Raw genomic sequence first — 11,134 nt, forward strand, 5'->3', positions numbered from 1 at the left:
ATCTAGGTTGGACAGTTTGACTCCTCCAAAAAGGAATTAATATCCATTAAAGATTTTCACTCACCTTGGGTTTGGAAATTACATTGATCCAATTTTCCAAATTAGATTTAAAAGATAATTAAGGTTGTAACTCCCCATTAGAAGAACGATTTTTGGACTTCTCCATTTCCAAAATTATCTTTGAATTTTTATTGGGTGCCTATCCTTCTAACCGACCTTAGTCAAGTTAACCCAACCTCCACCTAAGTCAACCGAGCCTTAGCCCAAGTCAAAACCCTAGGTTAAGCCTAGTTGAGTCAAACCTAATCCCTACCTAACGCAACTCGAGCCTAGTCAAACTTAACCCAAGCTTAGGTCAACCAAGACCAAGAACTAAACCTTGTCAAGTCTTAGTCCAACCTAAGGTGAGTCAAGACCAAGCCTAGCCTAAGTCAAAGTCTAGACCAAACCTAGGTCGAGTCAACCTTAGTCCGAGCCTACCTTATCCAACCTAACCTAGTCAAAACCGAGTCTACCTAACTTAGTCAAAACCGATCCTAGCCCAAGTCAAAGACCAAGACATAACCCTAGTCAAGACTTAGTCAACCTTAACCTAAGTTTAGGTCAACCGAGTCTACCTAACCTAATCTAAGCCAAGCCTAGTTGATTCAAACTTAGTCCGAGCCCACCTAAACCAAACCAACCTTAGTTGACTAAATCAACCCTAAACCGAGTCCAACCTAGTCTTAGTAACCTAACCAAGTCAAAACCGAGCTTAGTTGAGTCAACCGAGTGAACCCTATCCCTATCCTTGTTCTTTAGTGGATTTAATGTCATTTAGATGTTATTTATTTTGATTTTAGGTTAAGTAGTTTAGTTATTTGATTTGGTATAGTGTAAAAGTGCGTATATTGTATTTGTTTCATGTGTGTGAGATGTGTTTTGTGATTGTTTGATTTGTAGTTAGTTATTATTTAACTTAGTAGTCGGAATGCATTTTATTGCGTAGCATAATTGCATTTGCATCGGTAGTTAACGTAGTTTTAGTCATAATTTGTTTATCATATTTTGTTCGTCATGCATTTAGCGTAATTGTAATATTCATCTGCATATACACTGTTATATAGTGTCATTTAGATTGCATTAGGTTTAATTTGCCTTCTATAGTGTTTAAATAAACTCATAAAGTGAATAGTGCACTCAAAGAAACACCCGATTTTTGCCCTGTCGCACAAGCGTTATTTTCTGTGAAAAAATTTTGTGTTTTCCAAAAATTCTTTTTCTATTCACTTTAGTGGCGTGTTATCTTACTGCAGACCAAATGTTAGCTCTTTCGGAGTTGATTTGGTCTAATTTTTAAGCGTTTTGCGAAAACCGCTTTTTCTGGTTTTCAAATTACAGGACTTTCGATATCCTGATTTTTCCCAGATTTGAAACGCTTATATCTGGAGTTCCAGATATTTTTTTTTCATTCTGTAAAAACTGTCAGATTGTTTAATTTGTCAGTTGCAGAACAGAACAAATTTTGGGAAAATCGGACCTCGTTTTCCCTGTCAAACAGTGGTTTTCCGATAACCTGTCAGAAAGCTATTTTGCACTAGTTAGGGGCAGTTTCGTAATTTCCTTAGTTTCGGCATTTTAGACCTGTTTTCAGTAGTTTCTGCATTTTAGGAGCTGCATAATCATCATACAGCATGAGTAGAATTAATTTAGTTAATTTTAGAATTAGTTTAGTATTTTATTTAATTATTGTCTGATAAGTAGCATTTGTTTTATTATTTTCGTAAAATTGGAATTAGTTTTAGTTATTGTTTGCATTGTTAGATTAGAAAACTAACTTTGTATTTCTCTGCATTTTTAGGTTGAAAAGCATATTTAGTTTCCAGGGTTATTATCCAAGTGCGAAGAGTGCATAATTGGCGAAAAGACGGAAATACCCTTGGTGTGGAGCAGAAGACTTAGTGCTATTTCATTTTCATTTTAGTGATTAATTGTAGTTGTATTAACTTTATAATTGTAGATTGACATTTGTAATTAATAAATTAAATTTTCTAGAAATATCTTGATTAATTCCTGTTCCCTGAGGATTCGACCCGTACTTACCACTTTTTGGAAAGTCGGTTTTTATACTTTTGGTTGATGATTTTCCAAAGTTTTATTGCAAATACTTGTTTTAAAAATATCATTTCAAAATATCAACCAAATTTTGGCGCCGTTGCCGGGGAACGGTGAATTAATTACTTTATTTCTTAGAGTTTGATTTATTAATTTGTTTTAGTAGTTAATTAGTTGTTTTCTTTTTAGTTAGTAGGATTAGTAAGTGAATATAGGATTAACATAGTTAGTAAATATAGGATTCACGTACTATTCTTTCTAAGATTCACTTAATTTTTATTCTGCAAGGAGCGATTAGACAGGTGAGTTTTAGAAAAACTTAGTTTGTGATTTTCGGTATTTATTTGTTTCAGTATTTTAGAATAATTTACTTTGTTATTTATTTATTTAGTTATAGAATTCTGACATAGATAGATAGCATCTCTGTTTCGTAGTACTGTTATTTGTTTTATTTACATTTTAGTACTTGTGTTAGTTTAGATTTAGAGTTAGGTCGTTTGCTTACATCTGGTCTTAGTACTAGTGTATGCAGGGGCGACGAGGTTTAGGAACCCCATTACATCCATTTGTTGACAACCCAGAGAGAATTTTACATTCTCATTGAAGTTCGACAACAATGGCTGACATGGATCCTCCACCTCCACCCTCAGTTCATCCACGTCCTCTGCGGGAATACTTCATTCCCACAGACTATGTTCAGGCATCCTGCATTCGGAGACCCGATGTAGGAGCGCCTCATTACGAGATTAAGGCCAGCATTATTCAGATGCTTCCATCCTTTTATGGCCTTAGTCATGAAGATCCCTACCGACATTTAGATGATTTTTTCGAAATCTGTTCTACTGTTAAGATACAGAATTTCGATGATGATGCTTTGAGGTTGACTCTATTCCCCTTTTCATTGAAGGACAAAGCCAAGTATTGGCTAAAGTCCTTAGATTCTGTAGAAATAGAGTCCTGGGATCAATTGCAACAGGAGTTTCTTCGGAAATACTTTCCCATTGGTCGTACGAACCAATATCGTAGAGCCATCACTAGCTTTTCAGAGCTAGATGGTGAGCGCTTTCATGAGACCTGGGAGAGAATGAAGGATCTCCTCAGGAAATGTCCCCATCATCAGGTGCCGAAATGGCAACTGGTGCAGAGCTTCTACGATGGATTGTCTGACAAGAATCGTCAGATGATCGACTCTTCATGTGAAGGGACATTCATGCTGAAGAGCGAGGACGAAGCACAGAGGCTATTTGATACATTGGCCGAGAATTCACTCCACAATGCTTCGAGCTCTCATTCGGATCGAGCCACACCCAACATTCAGAAGAAAGCTGGTGTTCTTGAGATTGGTCCATCTACTATACTACAGTGCAAGGTAGACATGATTGCTCAGAAGCTGGACCAACTTCTCTCAGGACCATCCACTACACAACAGGTGTGTACTTTTTGTGCCAGTCCGGCACACGATATCACTGAGTGCCCTTCGGCAGCTCAGTACCCTGAATTTGTTCAAGAACAAGTTCAGGCAGCTCAGGGTTACGTCAGACCGCCGAATAACCCATTTTCATCGACATATAATCCGGGTTGGCGTAACCACCCCAATTTTTTATGGACGAATCCACAGGCTTCCATGCAGATGCCTACATCCTCTCAACCAGTTCGGCAACCATCTTTTAATCAGTCATTCCAGAGGCCGAGCTATTCTCAGTCTTCTTCTTCTTCACTCACTCCCCCGATTCAGCAGGAGTCTGCCCCGCAGACATCTTTTGAGGAGAGACTTCTCCAGGCATTTCAAGAGGTGAAAACCTCTAATCAGAATGCCTTCGATAAGTGTAGCCAGATATTGAGCTCACATACGCAGTCCATTGCGAAGTTAGAGTCACAAATAGGACAGTTAGTTGAGGCTATCAGTAGGAGACCTGAGGGTACATTACCGAGTCAGGCTGTCATGAACCCGAAGGGCAAGGACCAGATGACTGGAGGCCTGTTTCATACTGAGACACAGCAGCAGGCCAAATCTATTATGACCCTGAGGAGTGGACGTGAGTATCACGTTGAGAGCAGAGAAAGAGAGAGTAGAGAGAGGATAGAGGAGCCAGAGACCATTGTTTCACCTACGTCGGCTCAGCCATCATCATCATCCCCATCCCCATCTTTATCTTCATCATCATCATCCCCATCCCCATCCCCATCTTCATCTTTAGTGCAGAAGAAGGATAGGAGTGAGACTTCTCACAAAGAGAAGGAACCACCCGAGTATATTCCCCCCCACCCTATCCCAAAGCATTAGAGTCTCCTGAATATAGAGGGAAGCAAGGTGCGAAGATCCAGGACATGCTTGACATCTTTAAGCATGTGCAGATCAACCTACCTTTGCTTGATGCGATTCAGCAGGTGCCAGCATATGCCAAATTCCTGAAAGAGCTATGTACGCAGAAGCGTAAATCTAGAGAGAGAGTTCCTAACAGGGTCCATCTGACTGAGCAGGTGAGTTCAGTACTTCATCATCAAACACCACCAAAGCTCAAGGACCCTGGAGCCCCGATCATTGCGTGTACCATAGGGAACATCCGGATAGAACGCGCATTGCTCGATCTTGGAGCAAGTGTGAACATTCTGCCTGGATATTTCTTTGATTCTTTCGGAAGGAGATATGAGATCGACTCCGATTACACTGCAGCTGGCAGATCGTTCTGTCAAGGTACCGAGAGGTGTCTTGGAGGACGTGATAATTAAAGTGGATGATTTTTATTTCCCAGTCGATTTCATTATTCTTGATATGGAAGGAGTGGATAGCCAGCACCAGACTCCGATTATTTTAGGCAGACCATTCTTGGCGACTGCCAATGCGTGCATCAACTGTAGGACCAGAGCCATGGATCTCTCATTCGACAATAGGAAAGTCAAGCTGAATATTTTCAATGCCGCGATGGGTCCAGCAGGAGACATGGACTGCTTTCATGTAGATATTGCACATGAGTTAGTGAAGGAGCAGCCCGAGCTGTATATTACTGAAGATTCTTTAGATCTGTACCATATAGAGAAGAATAGTGTATAGATAGTGTAGATGTGTCTAGAGTGTCGTCAGAGAGACCACCTTGGGGAGCTGTCAGTGAGCCTCTTCCACCACTTGCGGAGACCCCCGCCAAATCCTCGATCGAGTCACCTCCGAAACTCGAGTTGAAACCCTTACCGGATTCACTCAAGTATGCTTATCTAGGAGACAATGAGACTCTGCCTGTGATCATCTCGTCCCTACTCACTGAGGAGCAGGAACAAAGATTGCTGACTATTCTTCGAGAGCACAAGGCAGCGATTGGCTGGGGAGTTGCTGATCTGAAAGGGATTGATCCTTCATTCTGCATGCATAGAATTCATTGTAATGAGGAAGTCAAGCCAGTTAGAGATATGCAGAGAAGGCTAAATCCCAACATGAAGGAAGTGGTGAAGAACGAGGTGGTGAAGTGGTTGGATGCCGGAATCATTTACCCTATTTCTGATAGCCAGTGGGTCAGTCCGATTCAGGTTGTGCCGAAGAAGTCAGGACTCACTGTGGTCAAGAACGAGAAAGGTGAGAGAATTTCGATGAGAACCACCACAGGATGGCGAGTTTGTATCGATTATCGGAAGCTGAATGTGGCAACTAGGAAAGATCATTTTCCATTGCCATTCATTGATCAGATCTTAGAGAGACTCGCAGGGCAGAGCTACTACTGTTTTCTAGATGGATATTCGGGATACAATCAGGTAGCTGTCCATCCTGACGACCAGGAGAAGACTACGTTTACATGTCCTTATGGCACCTTCGCGTTTAGACGTATGCCATTCGGGCTCTGCAATGCCCCGGCCACTTTCCAAAGGTGCATGCTTGCTATCTTCTCGGACATGATAGATGATGTGATGATAGTTTTTATGGACGACTTTTCAGTTTACGGCTCTTCTTTTGAAGATTGCCTCCAAAAACTTACTCGAGTACTGAGTAGGTGTGCAAAGACAAATCTTGTCCTTAGTTGGGAAAAGAGCCATTTTATTGTCCAGGAGGGGATTGTGCTAGGACACATTGTGTCCAAGCGAGGCATTGAGGTTGACAGAGCGAAGGTGGAATCCATTTCCCTGTTTGACTCCACCCACCTCTGTGAGGCAGATTTAGTCATTTTTAGGGCATGCGGGCTTTTATAGGCGGTTCATAAAAGATTTCAGTAAAATCTCACGACCGCTTTGCACTTTATTGGAGAAAGATCAGCCCTTTGTTTTTGGTGAGGATTGTACGAAGGCCTTTGAGATTCTCAAAGAGGCCTTGATTACTGCACCCATTTTGAGACCTCCGGATTGGACTCTCCCATTTGAGATTATGTGCGATGCATCTGATTATGCTATGGGGGCTATTTTAGGACAACACGTTGATAGGAAGCCCTATGTGATCTACTATGCGAGTAGAACTCTGTCTGATGCTCAGATGAATTATACTACGACAGAGAAGGAACTACTTGCCATAGTTTTTGCATTGGATAAGTTTAGGTCCTATTTACTCGGTTCGAAGGTGGTTGTCTATTCTGACCATGCTGCATTGAAATATTTGTTGAATAAGAAAGACACCAAACCAAGATTGATTCGTTGGGTTCTACTACTACAAGAGTTTGATCTCGAGATTCGAGATAAGAAGGGGAGCGAGAATGTAGTAGCAGATCATCTGTTCAGACTAATCGTGGAGACCACGCAGGATCAGAGGCCGATCAATGATTCTTTCCCCGATGAGCAGATTATGACAGTCAGTACATCGCAGTTACCCTGGTTTGCAGATATTGTGAACTATCTGGTTTCGAGGCAGATACCTGAGCATTGGAACAAGAATGAGCGTGAGAGATTCCTATCTCAGGCGAGGCACTATTATTGGGATGAACCAGAGTTGTTCAAATACTGTGGAGATCAGATCATTAGGAGATGTGTTCCGGAGGAGGAGTACCAGTCCATTCTAAATTTTTCCCATTCATTAGCGTGTGGAGGGCATTTTAGTAGTAGGAAGACGGCTGCAAAGGTTTTGCAGTCAGAATTTTATTGGCCCACACTCCACAGGGATGCTCATGAGTTCTGTAGGCGATGCCTTCGATGTCAGCAGATTGGGAACATGTCCAAGAGGGACATGATGCCCTTGCTTCCGATTTTGATAGTCGATATTTTTGATGTTTGGGGCATTGATTTCATGGGACCATTTCCGCCTTCATTCGCAAATTTATACATTCTTGTGGCAGTTGATTATGTGTCCAATTGGGTCGAGGCTGTGGCAACCAAGACCAATGATTATAGAGTAGTGCTTAAGTTTATTAAGCACAACATTTTCAGTCGTTTTGGTGTGCCACGTGCGATGATTAGCGATGGTGGCAAGCATTTTAGGAATGTACAGATAGATTCTCTGCTGAGAAGATATTCTGTCAATCAGAGATTCACCACTCCATATCATCCGCAGACTAGTGGACAGGTTGAAGTGTCCAATAGGGAGATTAAGCAAATTTTAGAAAAGACAGTTCGCCCGGATCGCAAGGATTGGTCCCAGCGCTTAGATGATGCACTTTGGGCATATAGAACTGCATTCAAGACTCCCATTGGCATGTCCCCGTATCGCCTTGTATTCGGGAAAGCATGCCATCTTCCTGTCGAGCTAGAGCATAGAGCGTACTGGGCTATCAAGAAATTGAATTTTGACCTCACCCAGGCTAGAAAAGAGAGAGCATTGCAGCTCTCAGAATTAGAGGAACTCAGGAATGATGCGTATGAGAATGCCAAATTATACAAAGCTCGCACGAAAGCATTTCATGATAAGCATATTGTCAGGAAAGTGTTTGAGCCAGATCAGAAAGTGTGGCTATACAATTCTCGTTTGCATTTATTCCCAGGGAAATTGAGATCGAGATGGACAGGTCCTTATATTGTGAAAGAAGTATTTCCCCATGGAGCAGTGACATTATTCGATCCTATGACCCAAGGTACATTCAAGGTGAATGGGCAAAGATTGAAGCCCTTTATTTCAGATTCCTTGCAGGATGGTGAGTGTGAGATAGTGCATCTCGCGAAGGCATGAGGATCCAACTAGAGGGATGTATCATATGTACACTAGTTTATTTTTCATTTCAGTATTTTTCTTTATTCAGTATTTCATTTCTTATGTGCTAACATTTGTTTTGATGTATGCAGGATGAATCTAACACTTAGTATATCAAGTTATCAGGTACAGAGAAGAGCTTCCAAAGAATTCAAAGATCAGATGAATTTCAACTTCAGAAGCTCAGAGCAGATCAGGTTGTATCTATCCTTTCTCCCATATTCTTATGGTCTTTTAGTGTTTGTGTATCGTATTGTTATATATTTTGTATGCCACTAGGGACAGTGTCATTCAAGCATGGGGGGGGTGGTTTAGATGCACAAAAATTTCAAAATTTTTTTATGACTGGTAATCAAAGTAGGCATTTGAGAACAAGTTGTAGCATATATGATTGTTTTTGGCATAATCTAACAGTTTATAATTTTTTAAGCCCCATGAATTTTTTTTTTCCCTGAACTGAGTCAAATAGAGTAGCTATTTATGAGAAAATTCAAAGAAATATAGTATTTGACTGTTAGAAAATTTTGAATCACTTTAGTATAAGTATGCACAGTGTGTTTTGTGAAAGAAATAAGCAATGGAAAGATGTCTTTGAAAAATGAGTTTAAAAAAAAATAGAGCTACGTTTAGTTGTTGATGTCTTCGTGAATCCTAGTAGTGAAACTCAGACACGAGATGAAGTGTTTGAGTCTTTTTTACGAAAAGGATAACAAAGGAGATCATCTTCTTGTCTAGTTGATATCTGTGGCCTTTGTAGTTTGAGTAAGTAGAATCTGAAGGGTGTTTTACACCTGATGCCCCAAAGCCAGCTGGTTTGGGATCCACCGATTCGAAAGCTTGTTACATGGACTGCATAGAAAGCCTAAGAGATAGAGACATTGCACATGACGAGAGGAAGACTATACGTAAACTATTAGAATAGAAGGTCTAGTGACTCGAGCAATTAAGTCCGAGGGATACTTTGTATCTAGTGCCCTAAGGTTGGCCAGCCTGAGAGTCACTGACCCAAAGCTCGCTACACGGGTCACGAAAACTGACTATTCGAAATAGTGCTCATGTGAGAAGAATGCTCAAGAGAACAAATTTGAAAAAGGGTGAAAAAATGAAAGAAAGAAAAAAGATAATGTGAGAAATGAGAAAATTTTCATTGCTTAGGCATATATGTGTATTACTGTGCAGAAAATATACAAGTGAGAATAAATGAGTAAAACATGAGAATACTTGACTTTCTAAGAAAAATCATAAACTAGCTACAATATTAGAAAAGTGAAGGAAAAGAATTTTTACTGTGGTGGCATGAGATTTTTAAACTTGTTTTGAGAATGTCAATTACATGAAATATTTGTTCCAACTGCATTCTTAAGAGCCTCATATTTTTGAAAAAATCATCCTTGCATTTCATTGATGTTTGTGGGTAGCATCTCTGCAAACCCTCACGATACCTCACTCGTCCACTGGGGTAACCCAGGGGTTTAAAGGGCTTGTTGCATGTGCTAAATGCAACCGTGATTCCTATGAAAGTGAGTTAGTTTTTTATTTATTTAGTATTTTTTTTATTTAATAAGAGCTTTCATGTTAACTGGGTAGTCCTTATTTTCATTGCATGGTAGAGTGTATTGCTAGGGACTAGCAATTATTCTAGCATGGGGGTATTTGATGATGCATAAATATCACATTTTATTAACATATTTTCACTGCATAAATGCATCATCTATAGGTTTAAATCATACACTTAGGTGAATAATGATGTTAGGGAGCTCTGGTTCGAATTTCATCAAAATCGGAGTTAATTTGAAGGAATTATGGCATTTACAGTGAAACAGGTCAAATATCGGATCCGATTTGAGAGATTTGGATCCAGACGCCCATTTGGACTTTGGATCTGGACCAAATTACATGGATTTAACCCAGCTCCAGCCCACTTAAGTTTTGTAGAAACATTTTCTAAAAACCCCCTGCAGAAAGAGGCGCCCAGCAAATATTCTGTTTTTAATCCTGTTTTTGTAAAATGACCAAAAGAAGCCAAATCGCCTAAAAGGAGAGGGGCGCCCATTCCAGCCCTGTCTTTGGCTTTGTTTGGACGCCCCCCCTACATTGATTCTACTCCAGCAGCTCCTTCCTCTCCAATCTCCCACGTTTTGGCCATTGAAGACCGGTCTATGCTTGGGTTCCAAGCATATTTCGATCCCCCTTGTGTTTTCTCTCCATTTCTTTCTTTCTCCTTGCTGTATTTTCACCATTTTTCTGTACTTTTGCAGGTGTAGCAGAGGTGGAGACTACTAACCTTGTGTGGGAGTACGAAACACACCAACAAGGTGAGTCGGCCCTACCTTCATCCGGCTTTCTACACCCTCCGATCGAGAATCGGCGCATAATCCATCTTCGGTAGATCTCCAACATGTAGCAGCTGCAAGGGTGTTGTTTTTTGGTGAAGTCCAGCATTCTCGAATTGTTTGGAACGTCCACTCCAGCCACGGTCCGCTCTTCTTCATCCCTCCGGTCGTCGGATCTTCCAAGAGGCAGGTCTTCTTCTTCCTTCTCTTCTAGTTAAAACCGAATTAAGTGTTGATTTGATTTTCTTATTTTCTGAGTGTTTCTTGTTTCCTTTTTGTTTTCAACCTTAGAATATAGTTCGTGCATAGGCCAGCACGCTAGATTAGGTTTTCTTTCATTGATTACGTATTTGATTGGTGTTTTTCCAATGTTTTTCTCTAAAAATATGTAAATCGGCTAGAAGTTTTTCTAGCCGATTTAGGGGTTTTGTTTCCAACGTGTTCTTGGGTCTGTTCTACTGAAAATTAAATTTTAAAATTTCATTATGATTCATTGTATTCGTGGGATTTGAGTGTGTCTTGTTTGCTTTCATTTTTGAAAAAGAAAAAAAAATCGGCTAGATTTATTCTAGCCGATCTTTGCATTTTCGTTAAAAGTGTGTGTTTAGGTTGGTAA

At 40.5% G+C, this 11,134-nt stretch overlaps 1 non-coding gene across 1 annotated transcript; it reads right to left on the bottom strand.

The window, feature by feature from the left end:
- Window positions 1-3,113: 3,113 nt before the first annotated feature.
- On the bottom strand, window positions 3,114-3,216 carry LOC149822323 (small nucleolar RNA R71). Its single transcript, XR_016426337.1, has one exon. It is a non-coding gene; the product is annotated as a small nucleolar RNA R71 (small nucleolar RNA).
- Between the last annotated feature and the right edge of the window lie 7,918 nt (window positions 3,217-11,134).

The sequence above is a fragment of the Nuphar pumila genome, chromosome 11 (assembly GCF_984573655.1).
Source record: "Nuphar pumila chromosome 11, dmNupPumi1.hap1.1, whole genome shotgun sequence".
Taxonomy (NCBI): domain Eukaryota; kingdom Viridiplantae; phylum Streptophyta; class Magnoliopsida; order Nymphaeales; family Nymphaeaceae; genus Nuphar; species Nuphar pumila.